Raw genomic sequence first — 17,631 nt, forward strand, 5'->3', positions numbered from 1 at the left:
GGCGGCAGGGCGGGGCCGAGGCTGCACGCGCCGCGGAGGCGTGGCCATGGGCGGGGCCCAGGGCCGAGAGAGCCGGGCCCAGGGTGGGGCGAGGGCGGGGCCGAAGCGCCAGGCTCCGCTAGGGACGTGACCTGAAATTGGGCACAGGGGTAGGGGCGGGACGAGGGCGGGGAAACGAGGGAGCAAGGGCGGAGCTGCGCGCACCGTGAGGGGCGTGGCTAGAGGCTGGGCAAGGGGCCCGAGGGTGGGGAGGCGGGGACGAAGGTGATTTACTGCAAGGGGCGGGGCCAGAGCGAGCCGAAGCGGACGCTCGTCAAGGGGCGGGGGGCGGGTTAGCAGGGGAGGGGCGTGGCCTCCGGGCGTGGCTACTGGAAGGGGCGGGGCAGGGACCCGGCCCAGCCTGGGTGCGGTGAAAGGTTTGGGTGAGTGAGTGGCCCAGGGATCACTGAGCGACCTCCTTCAGCATCCAGAGGCGTGTCCTGGTACTACTGGTGCCCTTGCTGCGATGAAACTACTCCATCTGTTTGTAGCTAGAGAAATGGAAACAGAGAGGCTTTGTCGCCTGACCAAGGTGACACAGGAGCCAGCCACTGCCTGACAGATCTGGGATTCACACCCAGGCAATACGATGCCGGTAGGTACACATTGACGCTCTGGTGTCTTTCAAACTTAAAATTTAGTCAAACATGTTTTAGGAGATGATACAGGTAATAAATTCCATAAGGGTTCTGAAATATGACCTTTTATCTTGGACTTCCTATTACTGAAGAAAGGGAGGACTTGCTCTGAAAAATAAAGGTTGGGTGGTGTCAGAAACATAGAAAGGTGGACAAATGTCATTCTCAACTGGATCGGTGTGGAAGAAGAGGTTGAATGATCAGATGAAATTAACTGGAATCAGAAACAGCTCCTGTGAAGAAATTCCGTAACCTTCCGTGTAGACACTTTTAAACCATCTTTTAAACAACTATTTGAGAAAAAAAAAAAAACCCGAAGAGATTGCTCAAATTTTCTTCAAATAAGAGTTGTGAAAAGATTGCAAATCGGTGCTGGGGATATGGCCTAGTGGCAAGAGAGCTTGCCTCCCATACATGAGGCCCTAGGTTCAATTCCCCAGCACCACGTATACAGAAAATGGCCAGAAGTGGCGCTGTGGCTCAAGTGGCAGAGTGCTAGCCTTGAGCAAAAAGAAGCCAGGGACAGTGCTCAGGCCCTGAGTCCAAGACCCAGGACTGGCAAAAAAAGAAAAAAGAAAAGATTGCAAATCTGTGGAATACATGGGCCTGAGAAAAATTCATAACACCTGTATTGGCTTTTTAAAAGAATGAAAATAAGTGGCTGGAAATATGGCCTAGTGGTAAAGTGCTCACCTCGTACACATGAAGCCCTGGGTTCGATTCCTCAGCACCACATATATAGAAAAAGCCAGAGCACAGTGGCACTGTGGCTCAAGTGGTAGAGTGCTAGCCTTGAGCAAAAAGAAGCCAGGAACAGTGCTCAGGCCCCGAGTCCACGCCCCAGGACTGGCAACAAAAACAAAATAAACAAAAAGAATGAAAATAAGTTAAATAGCCAATTCAAAAATCCGAGAGAGAGAGAGAGAAAGAGAGAGAGAGAGAATGGCAACATAAACCAATGACAATATCTAATAAGGCTACATAGAAGTCGTCTACAATATCAGATGAGTGGGTCCCCTCCCCATGTTGGGAGTTGATTCTAGGGTCCTCCTGCACGGATAGCTCTTATATAAAAATTGGTAACATTTTGCATATAGTCTATACACCCCTCCTTTACTCGTTAAACCATCTCTAGATGATTTGTAATACCTAATATAAAGTAAATGTCATATAAAGAGTGGTGCTAGACAGGGATTAATGGCAAGATAAAAGTTCACCTATGTAAAAATACAGATTTTCCTCAGATACTTACAATCCAAGATCTGGATATTCTTGGACACCAATTGCATATGAAAGGCCCCCTGTACACATTTCCCCTTCATCCCAGCAATCTCAATTCTGGAATTTATTCTGAAGATGCATCACCAACAAAGCAACAAAAAATGCACATGTTCACAGATTTAGTGCAGGATTATTTGTAATTGTAAAATACGACACAGGAGACCGATTTGATTGGATACACCAATGCACTCGTTATACCAATGCATAGGGAGATCTCTATTAAGTGAGGTAGAAGGACTTCCTGGATGTACTCCAAAGGCAAAAAAAGGTGACGTTCAAGGGAACATCTATATTGTGCTACATGCTATGTAGGAGAGAACTGTTTTAACTTTTGAAAGTAACACGCGTTCCACATATTTTAAAACTAAATCACTAGACATGAAAAGGGAGTAGGATTAACTTGAAAGCAAATGGAAACTAATGTAATTTTCATTCAAATGACCATCATAACCAAATTAAAGGAGGGGGCTGGATAAAGAATGACAGATGCTATGATACAGCCTTTCCACAGCATTGGACAGGGAAGGTAGAATTGTGAGCTATACTTGTTCCATCCTTGTACAGTTGTTGTGAAGCTTTACAAGGGGTGAAAGAATTCTGTGACAACTTTCGATGTTGTCATAGCAACGATGAAATGAGTTGTTGCCAGGGGAGCCTGAATAGACAAAGCACAGGGGCTTTCTAGGATGGCAAAACCATTCTTCACGGTGCTGCAATGATAGCTAGATACCTGTCACCACACATTTCCAAACTCACAGAACATAGGACGTCAGGAGTGGAGCCATAAGTAGATCAGAGCTGTGGTTGACAATGATATATCAATGTGGATTCACACCCACATTGGTAAAGGGAGGCACCACTGATGGAGGATGTTCAAGAACTGGAAGCTGGTCTTGTATGTATGAAATCTCTGTCCTTTCTGCTCAACCTTGCTGTGAGCCTAAAATAGCTCTCAAAATTAACCAAGATGCAGTGGAACCCTACATTGATAGGATAAATTGAAATCCCCCTGTAGAACCACTTAAAGATAATTATCACCAGGCTTCACTGGCTTATGCCTGTAATCCTAGCTACTACATGGGAGGCTGAGATCTGAGGATCACAGTTCAAAGCCAGACCAGGCAGCAAAGTCCATGAGACTCTTATCTCCAATGAGCTACCAGAAAACTAGAAGTGGCGCTGTGGCTCAAATGGAAGAGTGGTACCTTACCTTGAGAAAAAGAATCTCAGGGATAATGTGTAGGACCTGAGTTCAAGCCCCAGGATTGGCAAAAAAAAAGGTAATTAAAGGTTATAAACAAATATCCAAACAGATTGCAGAAGGGACAAATAAAGATTATTGGAATAAAGCATAAATAAAGTGTTCTAAGAAACCACAAGGTACCACAAGGGCTGGGAATGTGGCCTAGTGGTAAAGTGCTCGCCTCGTATACATAAAGCCCTGGGTTCGATTCCTCAGCACCACATATATAGAAAAAGCCGGAAGTGGCCCTGTGCCTCAAGAGGTAGAGTGCTAGCCTTGAGCAAAAAGAAGCCAGGGACAGTGCTCAGGCCCTGAGTCCATGCCCCAGGGACTGGCAACAAAAACAAAACTTATAAACACAAGGTACCACAAGATGGCACTATTTCTCTCAGAATTTGCAATGCATTCCCATTTGGGGGAATTGCTGGTGTTAAGGTCACCGGGATTCAATGCCCCCTTTGTCCCAGTTCTTCCCGAATCTCAGAGTGCTTCACTGGATTGTCACAGCAGAGCCCCAGGCTTACATTTTCCACAGGTGTTTGTAAAGGTGAGCTTCATGATTCCTATTGCTGCTGTGATCATCAGTCCATCACTGGGAAGATGGACAAGGGGGCACCAGGTCCTTCAGGAGGGAGAGAGACCTGGAGACAAAATGGGTAAGAATATTTTTTTGTGGTCTCCAAGAGAGAGACAGGAAAAGCAGGCTGCTGTTGGAGTGTGTGAGAATCAGTTTGCTGGGCTCCGTGGCCACAGGCACTGCCCTTGTGGTCTTCGTGCCTGGCCCTGGAATTGTTAGGACAGGCAGATTGTGACCTGTGATTGCTTATGAAAAACAAGAGTTCTTAGCCACATCTGTAATCCTAGCTACTCAGGAGGCTCAGATTTGAGGATCATGATTTGAAGCCAACCTGGGTAAGAAAAGCCTGTGAGACTCATTTCCTATTAACCAACAAAAAAAAGCTTGAAGAGGAAGTGTGGCTCAGTGGTAGAGCACTAGCCTTGAGCACAAAAGCTGAGACAGCATCCAGGTCCTGAATTCAAGCCCCAGGACTAGTGCGCACGCGGACACACACACACACACACACACACACACACACACACACACACACACACCATAACAAACAATCACATAAAACAAGGGTTCTTTGCTATCTCTAGGAATTGAATAGAGCCAATAAGTTTTCAAAACATGAAAGCATTCAAACTATGTGGTTAGGTCAAAGGATTATGGTGACACAAGTTGTTTCTTACTCACATGTTTGATCAGAAGCCAAGACAGGCAAAGCCTTTTCTTGTGGTTATTACCAGATATGCAAGGGACTTGCCACTTCCTGAAAGGTGATTCTTCTACCCAGGTGCTATAGAAAAAGACTGAGGCTGGCACCAGCAGTTCATGGCTGTAATCCTAGCTCTTAGAAGGCTGAAATCTAATGATCCTGGCTTGAAGCCAGCTCAGCTAGGAAAGTCTATGAAACTCTTATCTCCAACTAACCACCAAAAAGGCTAGTAGAGGTGTGGCTCAAGTGGTAGAGAGCCACACCTTGAGCAAAAACAGCTAAGGAACAGTGTCTAGGCCCTGTGTTCAAGCCTCAGTATCATCATCACACACACACACACACACACAAATTTTTTTTCAATATATCAAGCTGACAAGAATATTACAATAATCACAGATTTTTTTTTTTTTTGCTAGTTCCTTAGCTGGAAAAAAAAAGTCAAAACCTTTGAAGCTCCTTAAAAAAACACTCCATAACTTGCTAGCATGGGCAAGTGTAAAGGACCCACACAGAGTGAATCTGAGAGAAATGAGCATGGGGTCTCCTAGCCAGGAAAATGTCCTGAAGTGACCACAGAGTCAGAGAGGTTCCTGGCAGGTGTAAACATGCGAGCCATCTTGGAGCGATTGTATTATAGCAGCCTGCAACCTACACCCCCACCCCCAGCCACGAAATAATCCCTTCTAATCTAGTTTCATTAACTGGATACAGATCTGGACTGGGGATGAAGGATCATTTATGGAATTGCAGTATTTAACCAAGTGAGAGCATTTTAAAATATTTGTTTATTTGTTTGTTGTGTGCTGGTATTGGGCTTGAACTCAGGGCCTGAGTCCTATCCCTTAGCTTTTTCCACTCAAAGTTAGTGTTCTACCACTTGATCCACAGCTCCACTTTAGGCATTTTGGTGGAGATAACAGTCTCCCAGATTTTTCTGGCTGGGCTGCCTTCAAATCATGATCCTCAGATCTCAGCCTCTTCCGTAGCCAGGATTTTTACAGGTGGGAGCCCCTGGCTCTCAGCAGTTCAAAAAAGAAAACTTAAGTCCTTAAAAAAAAACAACAAAAAAACAGTGTGCTTAAGGAATAACATTTCTTTGTGGAAAGTTGAAGAAAACAGAGACACTGTTGCAACACTGGCTTTGGCTCTTTCTCTGTCCCTGTGTTTGCTGTACTTCAGGGAGATTTCTAGCCCCAGTCTTGGGAAGTCCTGGGAGAGATGAACTTCAATGCTGACACAGCTTGCTACATTTACATTGTGAGCATTGATGTCTATGTTAGAGTGAGGGCTAAGGGAAAAGATTAGTTGAGGGTGAAAGGAAGAATTTATACTGACTTTGAATCGGCCAGGCTGTGTGTCTTATTCATCATGTTGAAGTTTTCTGCTCCCAGGGGTTAATAAATGTAGTTCAATCCTCTTGGGTTGAGAGAGTCAGCTTTGAGTTTCTCCCGGGGTGTTTAATCCGAGGCTTTCTTCCCTTCGGCAGATCTATGACGACTCCAGACAGCATGATGGCCTTGCGTCCAGGTGTCTGTGCGGGATGGACAGTGGTGGCAGAAGCCACAGAGAAGACAGATGGGAGAGATTCTTCCAGTGGTGCCCGGATGTTAGCCAGAGGAGCTAAGTCTTGGTTTTATTCCTGCGAGAGCAGGACTCAGCGAGAGAAGCAGGAGAGGAAGCAGTGGCTGTCGGAAATCCCCAGGACCTATCACGAGTGGATCCTGAAGGAACTGGACCTGGGCAAGGTGCTTCCCGGCTTGGTGTATGATGATGTGTTCTCTCTGCTGGAGTGCAGGCAGGTCCTCTCCCAGGATTGCTATCCCAAGAGAGTGGACTCCTTCCTCCTGAAGCTTTTTTCCAAAGGTCCAAGGGCGCTCTGTGTTTTCTGCTCTCACCTGGAGGAATTCTGCCCTTACCTGCTCACTTCCCTCTTTCTTTATTACCAAGGTAAGAATATTTGCTTGCTCTGATAGGTGCTAAGCTTAGTATTCTCAATTAATTCATTAATTTTTATTTATTTATTATGAAGGCTTACACCCAGGGACTTACGCTATTGTTGTGCTTTTCAGCTCAAGGCTGATGCTCTACCACTTGAGCCGCAGCTCCACCTCTAACTTTTTGGTGGTTCACTGGAGATAAGAGTTACCTGAATCTGTCTGCATGGATTGCCTTTGAACCGCGATCCTTAGATCCCAATCTCCTGAGTAGCTAGGATTGCAGGAGAGAGCTACAAGTGCCTGGCTGTAAAGTAATAAGTCTAAAGATGGCCTAATCAAAGTATTACACACAGCAGACACACTATGTAATTATGTTTCAACATAACATTGATACCTGCCTGCCTGCATCTCTCTCTCTCTCTCTCTCTCTCTCTCTCTCTCTCTCTCTCTCTCTCTCTCTCTCTCTCTTTCTCTCTCACTCTGCTTATTTTTTTCTTCCTTTGTGCTAGCCCTGCGGCTAAAACTCAGAGTCTTAGCTTTTTCACTTAAGGCTAGCACTTTACCACTTGAACCACAACTCCACTTAACTGAAGACAAAAGTCTGCCATTTGGCTGGCATTAAACCATGATCCTCAGATCTCAGCCTCCTGAGTAGCTAGAATGACAGGTGTGAGCCACTTGGTCCCAGCAGACACTTTTGAGGAATGGCCACTTCATTCCTTGCTAAGCTAAGCAACTGTTTTCAACAGCTGGCAATGATTGATTTTTCAACAAAGGTATGTTTCTTTTTTTAAAAAAATGAACCAAGTAATGTTTGTCTTTTTATATACAATTTAGGATAGTAAAATCTCTGGTGACACACTGTTACAATTTTAGAGACTAAAAAGGAAGCAAAGAATGGGTGGACTTATACTCTGGTCAGAAATGCGATAACCATTTTTGTTACAATGCAGACCATGCGCACAGGATCTTACAAGAGGCATTCACTGCAGAAGAACAAGCAAGAGTTGAAGTTCAAAGTGACCCTAGCCATGCCCTTGGCATTGAAGAGAAAGAACCGAGCTTTCAACTATTTGACAAGTAGGTTAACTTTCCCAGTGTTTGAAACCTTTAAACAGTCTTATCTATTTTTCCTATTCTTCCTCCTCACAGAAATTGCCTTCCTCTATACTCTTTAGCAAATGACAAATCATTTTGCTGGTGCTTTTAGCCCCCTAGTCTGCAAATGTCTCCAGGATTTTTTTAAAACAGAGATTTCTGTTTTTTCGTTTTAACTTCCTGCTTCTTTATCTTATTCAGGAGAAAGGATAAAGCTGCCTTTGACTCTGTGTGTGTGTGTGTGTGTGTGTGTGTGTGTGTGTGTGTTAAGGAATTAGTGCACATGATAGCTATTCTAAAATATTTTAGCCTTGAAAACAGGTAAGAGTTGATGCTACATTCTGAACCCCAGAGTCTGGAAACAATAGTTTGTATGTGGCAAGTGTGTGTGTGTGTGTGTGTGTGTGTGTGTGTGTGTTGTGGGAAGGTGGGCTGTGTTCTGGAACTCAGAGCCTGGGCACTGTCTTTATCTTTCTGCTCAAAGATAGTGCTTTACCACTTGAGAGTGGTGGTTGTTGGTGGTTAAAGAGTCTCACAGACTTTCCTGCCTATGCTGGCTTCAAATTATGATCCTCAGATCTCAGTATCCTGAGCAGCTGGGATAACAGGTGTGAACCACCAGCGTCTGGCTTCTAGGTAGCAATCTTAGGAAGAATGTCTTCGTTGCAGATCTTAGTCTATGCTCTTTTTTCTTCTTCTGTCAGTTATGGGTCTTGAACTCAGGGCGTGGGTGTTGTCCCTGAGTTCTTCCTCTCATGGCTAGTGCTGTACCACTTTGAGCCACAGCACCACTCCTAGTTTTCTGGTGGTTAATTGGAGATAAGAATCTCACAGACTTTCCTGCTTAGGCTGGCATTGAGTGGGGATCCTCATATCTCAGCCTCCTGAGTAGCTAGGATGACAGGCGTGAGCCACCAGTGCCCTGCTCTTAATTTCAACTCTTGACGCCTTTGACTGATTGGATGATGCCCACCCACACTATGAAGGGTGACCTACTTTACCTAAATTCTGTTGATTGAAGTATTAGTCAGTCATATCTACACACACACACACACACACACACACACACACACACACACACACCGATACTTTCACGGCCACTTCTATGCTACTGTTTGAGTCAACACCTGGGCCCCAGAGTCTAGCCAGTAGATTCATAAAATTAAGCATCACAAACACCGTGTAGCTGTATGATCTTTCTTTTTTTTCTTTTTTCTTCTTCTTTTTTTTTTTTTGGCCAGTCCTGGGCCTTGGACTTGGGGCGGGAACACTGACCCTGGCTTCTTTTTGCTCAAGGTTAGCACTCTGCCACTTGAGCCACAGCACCCCCTCTGGCCATTTTCCATATATGTGGTGCTGGGGAATCAAACTGAGAGCTTCATGTGTAGGAGGCAAGCACTCTTGCCACTAGGCCATACTCCCAGCCCTGTATGATCTTTCTGATCTCAGGTTCTCATCTGGAAAGTGAGGATCATGGATCGTATCTGCCATGTAAAGTTTCTGTAAGATTTATTTTTTTAATTATTTTTTAAATTAAATTTTATTGACAAGGTGATGTACAGAGGGGATACAGTTACATAAAAAGGTAGTGAGCACATTTCTTGTCTTATTTGTTACACCCTCCCTCACTTTTCACTCCCTTCCCTAGTTCTGTAAGATTTAAAGGCACAAAATCATGCATAGAAGCCTCTCCTGATCCACTCGTCCCTCTCTGTGCCCCTAGCAACTCTAGGCCTGGCATTATCATTGGCACTGAAAGCCTGCTAGGCTGTGGCCACCAGTAGCCATAGACATGGCATTCCTCTGCTCAGCTCCTTTTACCCTGACAGTGGTCCAGTCCAAGTCTTCCAGCATTTTCTCTGCATCTAGTTCATGCCAGGCCTTCCAACTAAGGATGGCCCACCACAACCTCCACACCTTCACTCTGCCAGGGCCTAGCCCCACACCCCCACCCCCACCCCCAGACACCAGCGACACACATTGACTTAACCACGAGCAGCAGGTCTTCCTACATGTGGACACTCTGTCTTGGGTGGAAACATCTTCATTATTGCTCCTTAGCACAACTCACAAATCCCTGCTTCTAGATTCTTCTTTCTCTTTTCTCTTTCAGCCCTCTACCAAGAGATAGGATAAAGAATCCCAGTGATGGTTTTGTCAACTGGGATAGGTTCCCAGGGGCCCAGATATTTGATCAAACATTGTTTTGGATGTTTCTATCCTGTGTATTTTGTCTGAGATGGGCATTTAATTATTTTATTTTATTTTATTTTTTTGGCCAGTCCTGGGCCTTGGACTCAGGGCCTGAGCACTGTCCCTGGCTTCTTCCCGCTCAAAGCTACCACTCTGCCACCTGAGCCACAGCGCCCCTTCTGGCCATTTTCCATATATGTGGTGCTGGGGAATCGAACTGAGAGCTTCATGTGTAGGAGGCAAGCGCTCTTGCCACTAGGCCATATTCCCAGCCCGAGATGGGCATTTAAATGAGTGGAATTTCAGTGAAAGAAGGTAAACTCCCACAATGTGATCAGACCTTAATCAAATCACTTGAAGGCCTTAACAGAACAAAGCCTGACTTTTCTTGAGGAAAAACAAGGAATTCTATCATGTGACTCCATTTTCTCTCTCTCTCTCTTTCTCTCTCTCTCTTCCTCCCTGCTTCTCTCCCTCCCTCTTTCCCTCCCACCCTCCTCCTCAGTTCCACGGTTCAAAACTAGGGCCTTGTACTCTTCTCTGGTCCTCTCTCTGCTGCCTACCCTGAAAAGTTCTCAATCTCTGCCCTCCTCTATGGGGCTAGATGTCTGGGCTACAACAGCACTCTCCGTCTCTAAGGTTTGTAAGTCCTCTGACCTTTTATTCTATTCCCAAGACCCACCAATCTTTCCCTGACAGTCTGTGTTGATCAGGGTCCCCATGGATTAAAAGGTGTACTGAAGGAAACTAGAGATGTATGTTCACCCTGTCCCCTGCCCCCAGCCTAACTCCATAGCTGTTTCCCCGATCTGAATGTTAACATTAAGCTAACAGTATCCCTGAACTCCCATTTGCCAAGGGAATATTCTAGGGAATGCTGCCTGAACCCCTAGACTGGCCCTTCTCCCCCCATCTTTCCTGTGTCTCTGTTCTCATTAGTTCTCGCCACCCATTCTTCTTGTTCTGCTCATGCATATCTTCTGACTCCATTGTCTTTTTCTAGCTTCTAATTCTAAACAGAATGTCCCACACCTGCTGCAGAACGTGTCCTGCCCAGACCACAGCTGAACATTCTGTCCGTATTGGTTTTATCTTTCTGTCTGTTCTCTCCGAGTTCACCATCCATGTACACAATGGCTGCATACTTTCCTAAATGTACCACACCCCACTGTAACCTGCCATGAATCAAGGGAGAATGCTGAAAATTACCCTCCCTACTGGATAAAGATTCTAACCATACTTAAGTCTGTTAGGTTAATCTATAATGTTCATAGCATAAGCCCTAATTGACATATAACCCATAAAAATTTTCTGCATCAGTGAAACGTTGCTGTAAACTTAATATAATCATCTCGTACTCAAGTCGCAATGCAGTCCTGTTGGAGTGTGGGGTAATCAAGTTATTTTAATCACACTAGAAATGGTAGTATAGTAGAATTGAATGCCTAGATGGGCATCTGTTAAATATACCTCATGAGAAGAGCAATGGAGTAAAGCAAAATAAAATAACATGTATGGTGTATTTATGTGTATATCTTTGGGATGGTGGGGGAGGATCGGGTATAGAACTCAAGGGGAAAAGGGTAAAAAAGTGTAGCTGTGGCACTCACTGGACCGTGATGAAAGTGAACTGTACAACTCGTGGGTAAAGATGGGAGGGAGGGACTGGGAGAGAGCGAGGGAACAGAAGACACTGTGCAAAAGGAAATGTCTCATTGTCTGACTCATGTCATTGTAATCTCTTTGTATGTCACCTCTATAATAACAATAAAGTAAACTAATTAGAAAGAAAATTAGGTTCTTAGCTAATGTACAGCTTGGGCATGCCCTATATGAAAGAGATCTGGAAAGTTCCTTTCCTGAATTGATTTTGCCACACTAGCGCCTAAATAATCTTTGATTCCGCTGGCTGTTAGAGGACATAGCTCCCATTATGAAAGCAGTTAGGTGGGATCACATAATGTTGACCCCTGCCTGAGTTCACCATGCCACCAGGAGGAATGGAATACAGCATCTAACACGTGATACTGTCCTCTGAGTCAGGCCAGAAAGTTTTTCAGAGTGGTTTCCTTCCACTAAACCACTGAGACCTGAAGGACCAGAGAGTTAACTGGGACACAGCAGACATTTCCTTCCTTTTTCTGCTCATTCACCTATCAAAGTAGGCTGATTTGCCAGGCACTGGTGCTCATGACTGTAATCCTAGCTACTCAGAAAGCTGAGATCTGAGGATCACAGTTCAAAGCCAGCCATGATATACAAATCTGAGAGACTCTTATCTCCATTTAATCAGAAAAAAAGCCAGAAGTGGAGGTGTGACTCAAGTAGTAGAGCACCTGCCTAGAGCAGAAAAAAGCTGAGAGTGAGATGTCCTGAGTTCAAGCCCTAGTACCAGCACCAAACAAAATCAAACTTATTTGCTCTCAAATGCATAGACGGAAATAAAATAAAGCAGGAGAAAGCCATAACTGATTTTTAACCTTCCTCAAGGAATAAGCACCACTCTGAAGAGCAAAGAATAAATCGGAAAGAATTCAGCCCCTACCCACACATTTTGTTATAGATTTCTCCAAGGCAACGGTATCCAGGCCCTAAGATTCACCAATGAGAAGCCAGCACCAGCAGTCCTGAGGACAGCCGGGTGGCAGCTGGTGACACAGGTGCTAGGCCTCATGTAGACAAGGCTGTAGCATGAGAGAGAAAGCAAGCTCTCCCAGGGCTTCAGCTTCCGGACACTTAATGCATTCACAAAGAAACCCTAGCAAACAAGTGGAAAGCAATGTTAGTGCTATGGGTTGGATATAAAGTGTCCCCCAGATGGCTCATGGATTGAAGCCCTGACTTCCAATTGTGCATGGCTCAGGGGTGGGGTTCTGGGGGAAGTGATTGGATCAGGAGAACTCTGTCTATGTCATCGATGGTTTAATCCATTCATGGGGACACAGTCTGATAGCAGGACAGTTACCTGGCACCACAAACCTGTTCCATGAGGTTGTGTCCCCAGCTCACAGCCAAAGAAAGTGAGTGATGGCATGGCCTACCCAAGATGGAGGATCAGGCAAGATTTGAACTCAAGCACTGTAGGGGCTACAGAGCATGACTCATATCGCTGACAAGCGCTGCTGTGTCCATGGCTCTTCTTCGTGTCTTGCTTTGCATTGCATTCTGGGAGGGCTCCTCCACACTCTCCTGTCTGACTACATCTTCAGTCAGGCCCATTCTCTTGCAAACACACTCACTCTTTTTTTGTTGTCGTTTGTTTTTGTCAGTCATGGGGCTTGAACACAGGACCTGGGCACTGTCCCTGAGCTCTTTTGGCTCAAGGCTAGTGCTCTTCTACTTTGAGCTGTAGTGCCACTTCCAGTTTTCTGGTGGTTAATTGAAGTCTCAGACTTTCCTGCCCAGGCTGGCTTTGAACCATGAACATCAGATCTCAGCCTCTGGACTAGCTAGGATTACAGGTGTGAGCCACCATCTCCAAGCAACTCAATTTTTTTTTTTTAACTTAAGAATTTATAATTAATTTTCCAGAAATTTAGTGCTTTTCTAATATAAGAGCCTGCTAAATTTTAGCAGGACATATGATTAGATATGACCATTTCTGTGAGCCACTTGACTTCTATTTTACTTTTGCAACCATATAAGGACTTGAATTCAGGTCCCTGAGCTCCCTTGACTTGCTTGTTTATGGTGAGTACTTTACTGCTTGAATCATGCCTCTACCCCAGCTTTTTGCTAGTTAATTGGAGGTGGACTCTTGAGGACTGTCTACTAGGGACGGTTTTGAACTACGATGTTCATTATCTCAGCTCCTGAGTCTTTAGGATTACAGAAACAAGCCTCAGTTGACCCATTTATTGATTGATTGATTGCCATTCCTGGGCCTTGGACTCAGGGCCTGAGCACTGTCCCTGACTTCCTTTTGCTCAAGGCTAGCACTCTACTACTTGAGCCACAGTGCCACTTGTGGCCATTTTCTATATATGTGGTGCTGGGGAATTGAACCCAGGGCTTCATGTATACGAAGCAAGCATTTTTGCCACTAGGCCATATTCCCAGCCCTCAGTTGACCTTTTAGAATGTACCAACCTTGGCAACCCCCAAGCCCCCACAAAAACACTTGTCAGTGCTGCTGCCTGCCCTTTCCTACAGCCTTAACACCCACAACTTCTTTAGGACAACTTCTTTTCTTTTGGAACGACACTAAGGGATTTATTTTGGACACAAATTCTAGAACTGCCACCAACCTGATTCCATCTGCTGTACATCTTCAAGAATACTTTGTACCTTCTGCTCTCCCTTGAAACATTCTTCTCAGTTTTCTAATAGATTTACCCACTTCTCCTTTAAAAGAAAATCTCACTGGGTGTTGGTGGCTCTTAACTCCTTAGGAGGCTGAGATCTGAGGATTGAGGTTCAAAGCAAGCCCTGGAAAGTATATGAGACCCTTATCTCCAATGAATCACCAGAAAACCAGAAGTGGTGCTGTGGCTTAAAGTGGCAGAGCGCTAGCCTTGAGTGAAAGAGCTCAGAGACAGCACTCCGGCCCTGAGTTCAAGCCTTATGACTGACCACTGACCAAACAACAACCAAAACCCCCCACAAAACCTCTTTGATGATGACAATAGGACTTAAAAGAGGAAGGGGGGAATCCACGCATGTCGTCAGTCATCTGCAACTGGAAATGCTTTCCAGCCCTTCTCATTCGCTAGTTACAGATGCTGTGAACTCAGCAAAGACCACACTCTTGTCCTATGGTGGTTGGAGACAGTGTCACAGCACACGGTGGGAGGCTGTCTCCTCCACGGGCCCTCACTGCTTTGAGAGGCAGCCTGGCTTCAGATCCACAGTAACGCTGAGCACGTGGACCACGACTGAAACATCCCAGAGTGTGAAGTGAAAGAAATCTGTCCCGTTTTCAGTGGTTCCCTCGCCATCTCCTCACCCCGATGAGAATCTGACTCACACAGCACCTGGTCACTGAGAATAGGAAGAAGGACTCCCTGACTTCAAAGCGGATTGGCATGACAAGGTTTGCTTCTTGCTCAGGCGGAGCCAGAGTGGCCGGTGGAGCTCCATCCTTGGACCCGCGTAATCAGGCTCCTGCCATCTCAAGATGATTCCTCCCTCCCTCTTTTCTTTCCTCCCTCCCTCCCTCCTTTCTTTCCTCCCTCCCTCCCTCCCTCCCTCCTTTCCTTCCTTCCATGCTGGAGCTTGAACTCAGGACCTGGGCACTATCCCTGAGTTCTTAAATGCTCAAGGCTAGTGCTCTACCATTTGAGCCACAGCTCCACTTCTGGCTTTTTTGGTAGTTAATTAGAGATAAGAGTCTCATGGACTTTCCAGCCCAGGCGGGCTTCAAATCATGATCCTCAGATTTCAGCCTCTTGAGTGGCTAAGATTGCAAGTGTAAGCCACTGTTGCCCAGCTAAGATGCACCTTCCTTTTCCTCTTCCCTTCCCTCTCCTCCTCCTTTCCCCTTCCCTCCCCTCTCCCTCCCTCCCTTCCTACTTCTGTGTTTCTTCCCCATGGCTGGGGAAGAGCACCTGGAGGAGCCCTTGATCTTAATGCCCTGAGGCTGGAGGTGGTGTCCTTCCTGTGATGGCTAAACCTATCACAGGTCTACCTAAGCCCAAAAAGGATCGTCCTCATGTGTGCCCGGAGGACAGCTGAGGACCAGCTGCGACTATAGGGCAGTCACTTGCCGTCAGCAAACAGAATGATCAAGTATGAGGGTAAACTAAGGCAACCAGTCATACAAAGAAAGTATCAAAAGGCATCTTCTCCTGAGAAGCAGATGGAGAAGATTGACTCTGTCAAAATGATGGAGTCAGCAGGGGAGGAGGAAAGTGTGGGATAAAGAAACAAAGACTGGAACCCAAGACTGCATGGAAGAAAATCTCCACGATGGTGGGAAAATGATCCAGCATCACAGAGACTTGACCTGAAAGCATGAAGTTCCTGCCTTTGTGAGGGAAGACGAGTGTGAGAAGGAGAGCAAGCTAACCAAGCCTGGAGGAGCAGCACCAGGGCCAGGCGCAAGGCCGGGAGCAGCCTGATCCAGCTCTACCTGATGTTGGCCCTGTCTAAAGAGTTACACTGGCTAACAACTTTGCCTTTCTTTTTTTTTTTTTTTTTTTGCCAGTCCTGGGCCTTGGATTCAGGGCCTGAGCACTGTCCCTGGCTTCTTTTTGCGCAAGGCTAGCACTCTGCCACTTGAGCCACAAGGCCACTTCTGGCCATTTTCTGTATATGTGGTGCTGGGGAATTGAACCCAGGGCCTCATGTATACGAGGCAAGCACTCTTGCCACTAGGCCATATTCCCAGCCCCACAACTTTGCCTTTCTGCCTTCTGGGATCTGGTGTTGTCACATACGTCCATATATGTCTTATATGTCTTCCACAGGAAGGTTGGGAGGTAACAGAAATAAGAAATAAAGCTTGAGGAATTGTAAACCTTGTTAGGGAAATCATATCTGGCACTCAGCACCAGGTACTGCTACCGTGTCTCCTCAAGGACTTCGGTTTTGGGTTGATTGTCTTCCAAGCAATGGGTCCTTAGCCATACATGAGGCAATTTCAGAAATTAAAACTATATCATGTCATGGCTGTTCATATACAGAAACATTGAATAGCACTTTTCCCAATTTTTCTTTTTTATGGAAATTATGATTGCATGTGACAATTTCTCCTATGGGATTATAAATAAACATGGACATTCCCAAAAGCCCCTTTGCAAGGATGTTTATCAGTGCATGGTTGATTACATATTGAAATCCTGGGAGCACTTTAAGAGACTCATATTACAGACCTGACCGGAAAAAAAAAGGCATAAACTTACACTTGGGAAATGAAATAATTTCATAATGGTGTATTTTCTCACATGGAAAGGCCTTTAAAGCTTATTACTAAGTGAGACTAAATCTTGTGGCAAACTAATTTGCTAGTGTAAACGAATGTATTTATTTGGGGATTGTGTGTGGGGTGTGTGTGTGTGTATGTGTGTGTGTGTGTGTGTGTGTGTGTGTGTGTGTGTGCTGATCTTGGGGCTTGAACTCAGGGCCTGGGCTCTGTGTCTGTTCTTTTTTTGCTCAAGGTTAGTGCTCTAACATTTGAGGCACAGCTCCATTTTCGTCCAGTTTTTCTTTCTTTTTTTTTTTTTTCTGGTTAAGTGGAAGTAGATTCAGACTTTTCAGCTTGGGTTGACATTAAATGAAAATCCTCCACATCTCAGCTTCCTGAGTAGCTAGGATCATAGACATAAGGTACTGAAATCTTGCTCACTTTATCTTTTTTTTTTGGCCAGTCCTGGGCCTTGAACTCAGGGCCTGAGCACTGTCCCTGGCTTCTTCCCGCTCAAGGCTAGCACTCTGCCACCTGAGCCACAGCGCCGCTTCTGGCCGTTTTCTGTATATGTGGTGCTGGGGAATCGAACCTAGGGCCTCATGTATCCGAGGCAGGCACTCTTGCCACTAGGCTATATCCCCAGCCCCTCACTTTATCTTAAACAATGTTGGAATCAAATATACTGTTCTTTTTTTTCCTCTTGTAGCGTTTTACAGTGAGAGAGACAGAGAGAGAGGTATTGACCAAAATTTGCAATTTCAGGCGAAAAATAAATCCCACAACTGTCACTTGAAGGCAAGGCTGGAGGTACTGCCACTAGATGGTACTATGAAGTAGTTGTTAGTTGTTACACTTGGCATTGACAGTGATTTTCTCTTTCAAATAAGAAATAAAACACTCTGAACACACACTTGCTATACCCGTTTTCATAATCTTCTCCTCTTCAACCTCAACTTGCCATATCACTCTATTATGAAACAATAGAAACCTTGATTCAGAAGAAAAATCTTTTTGGTTAAGTTCCCAAGTTCAAAGAACATGTAGGCTTCTAAGAATGGATACGAGGGCTGGGAATATG

This window comes from Perognathus longimembris, chromosome 20 (assembly GCF_023159225.1).
Source record: "Perognathus longimembris pacificus isolate PPM17 chromosome 20, ASM2315922v1, whole genome shotgun sequence".
Classification (NCBI taxonomy): domain Eukaryota; kingdom Metazoa; phylum Chordata; class Mammalia; order Rodentia; family Heteromyidae; genus Perognathus; species Perognathus longimembris.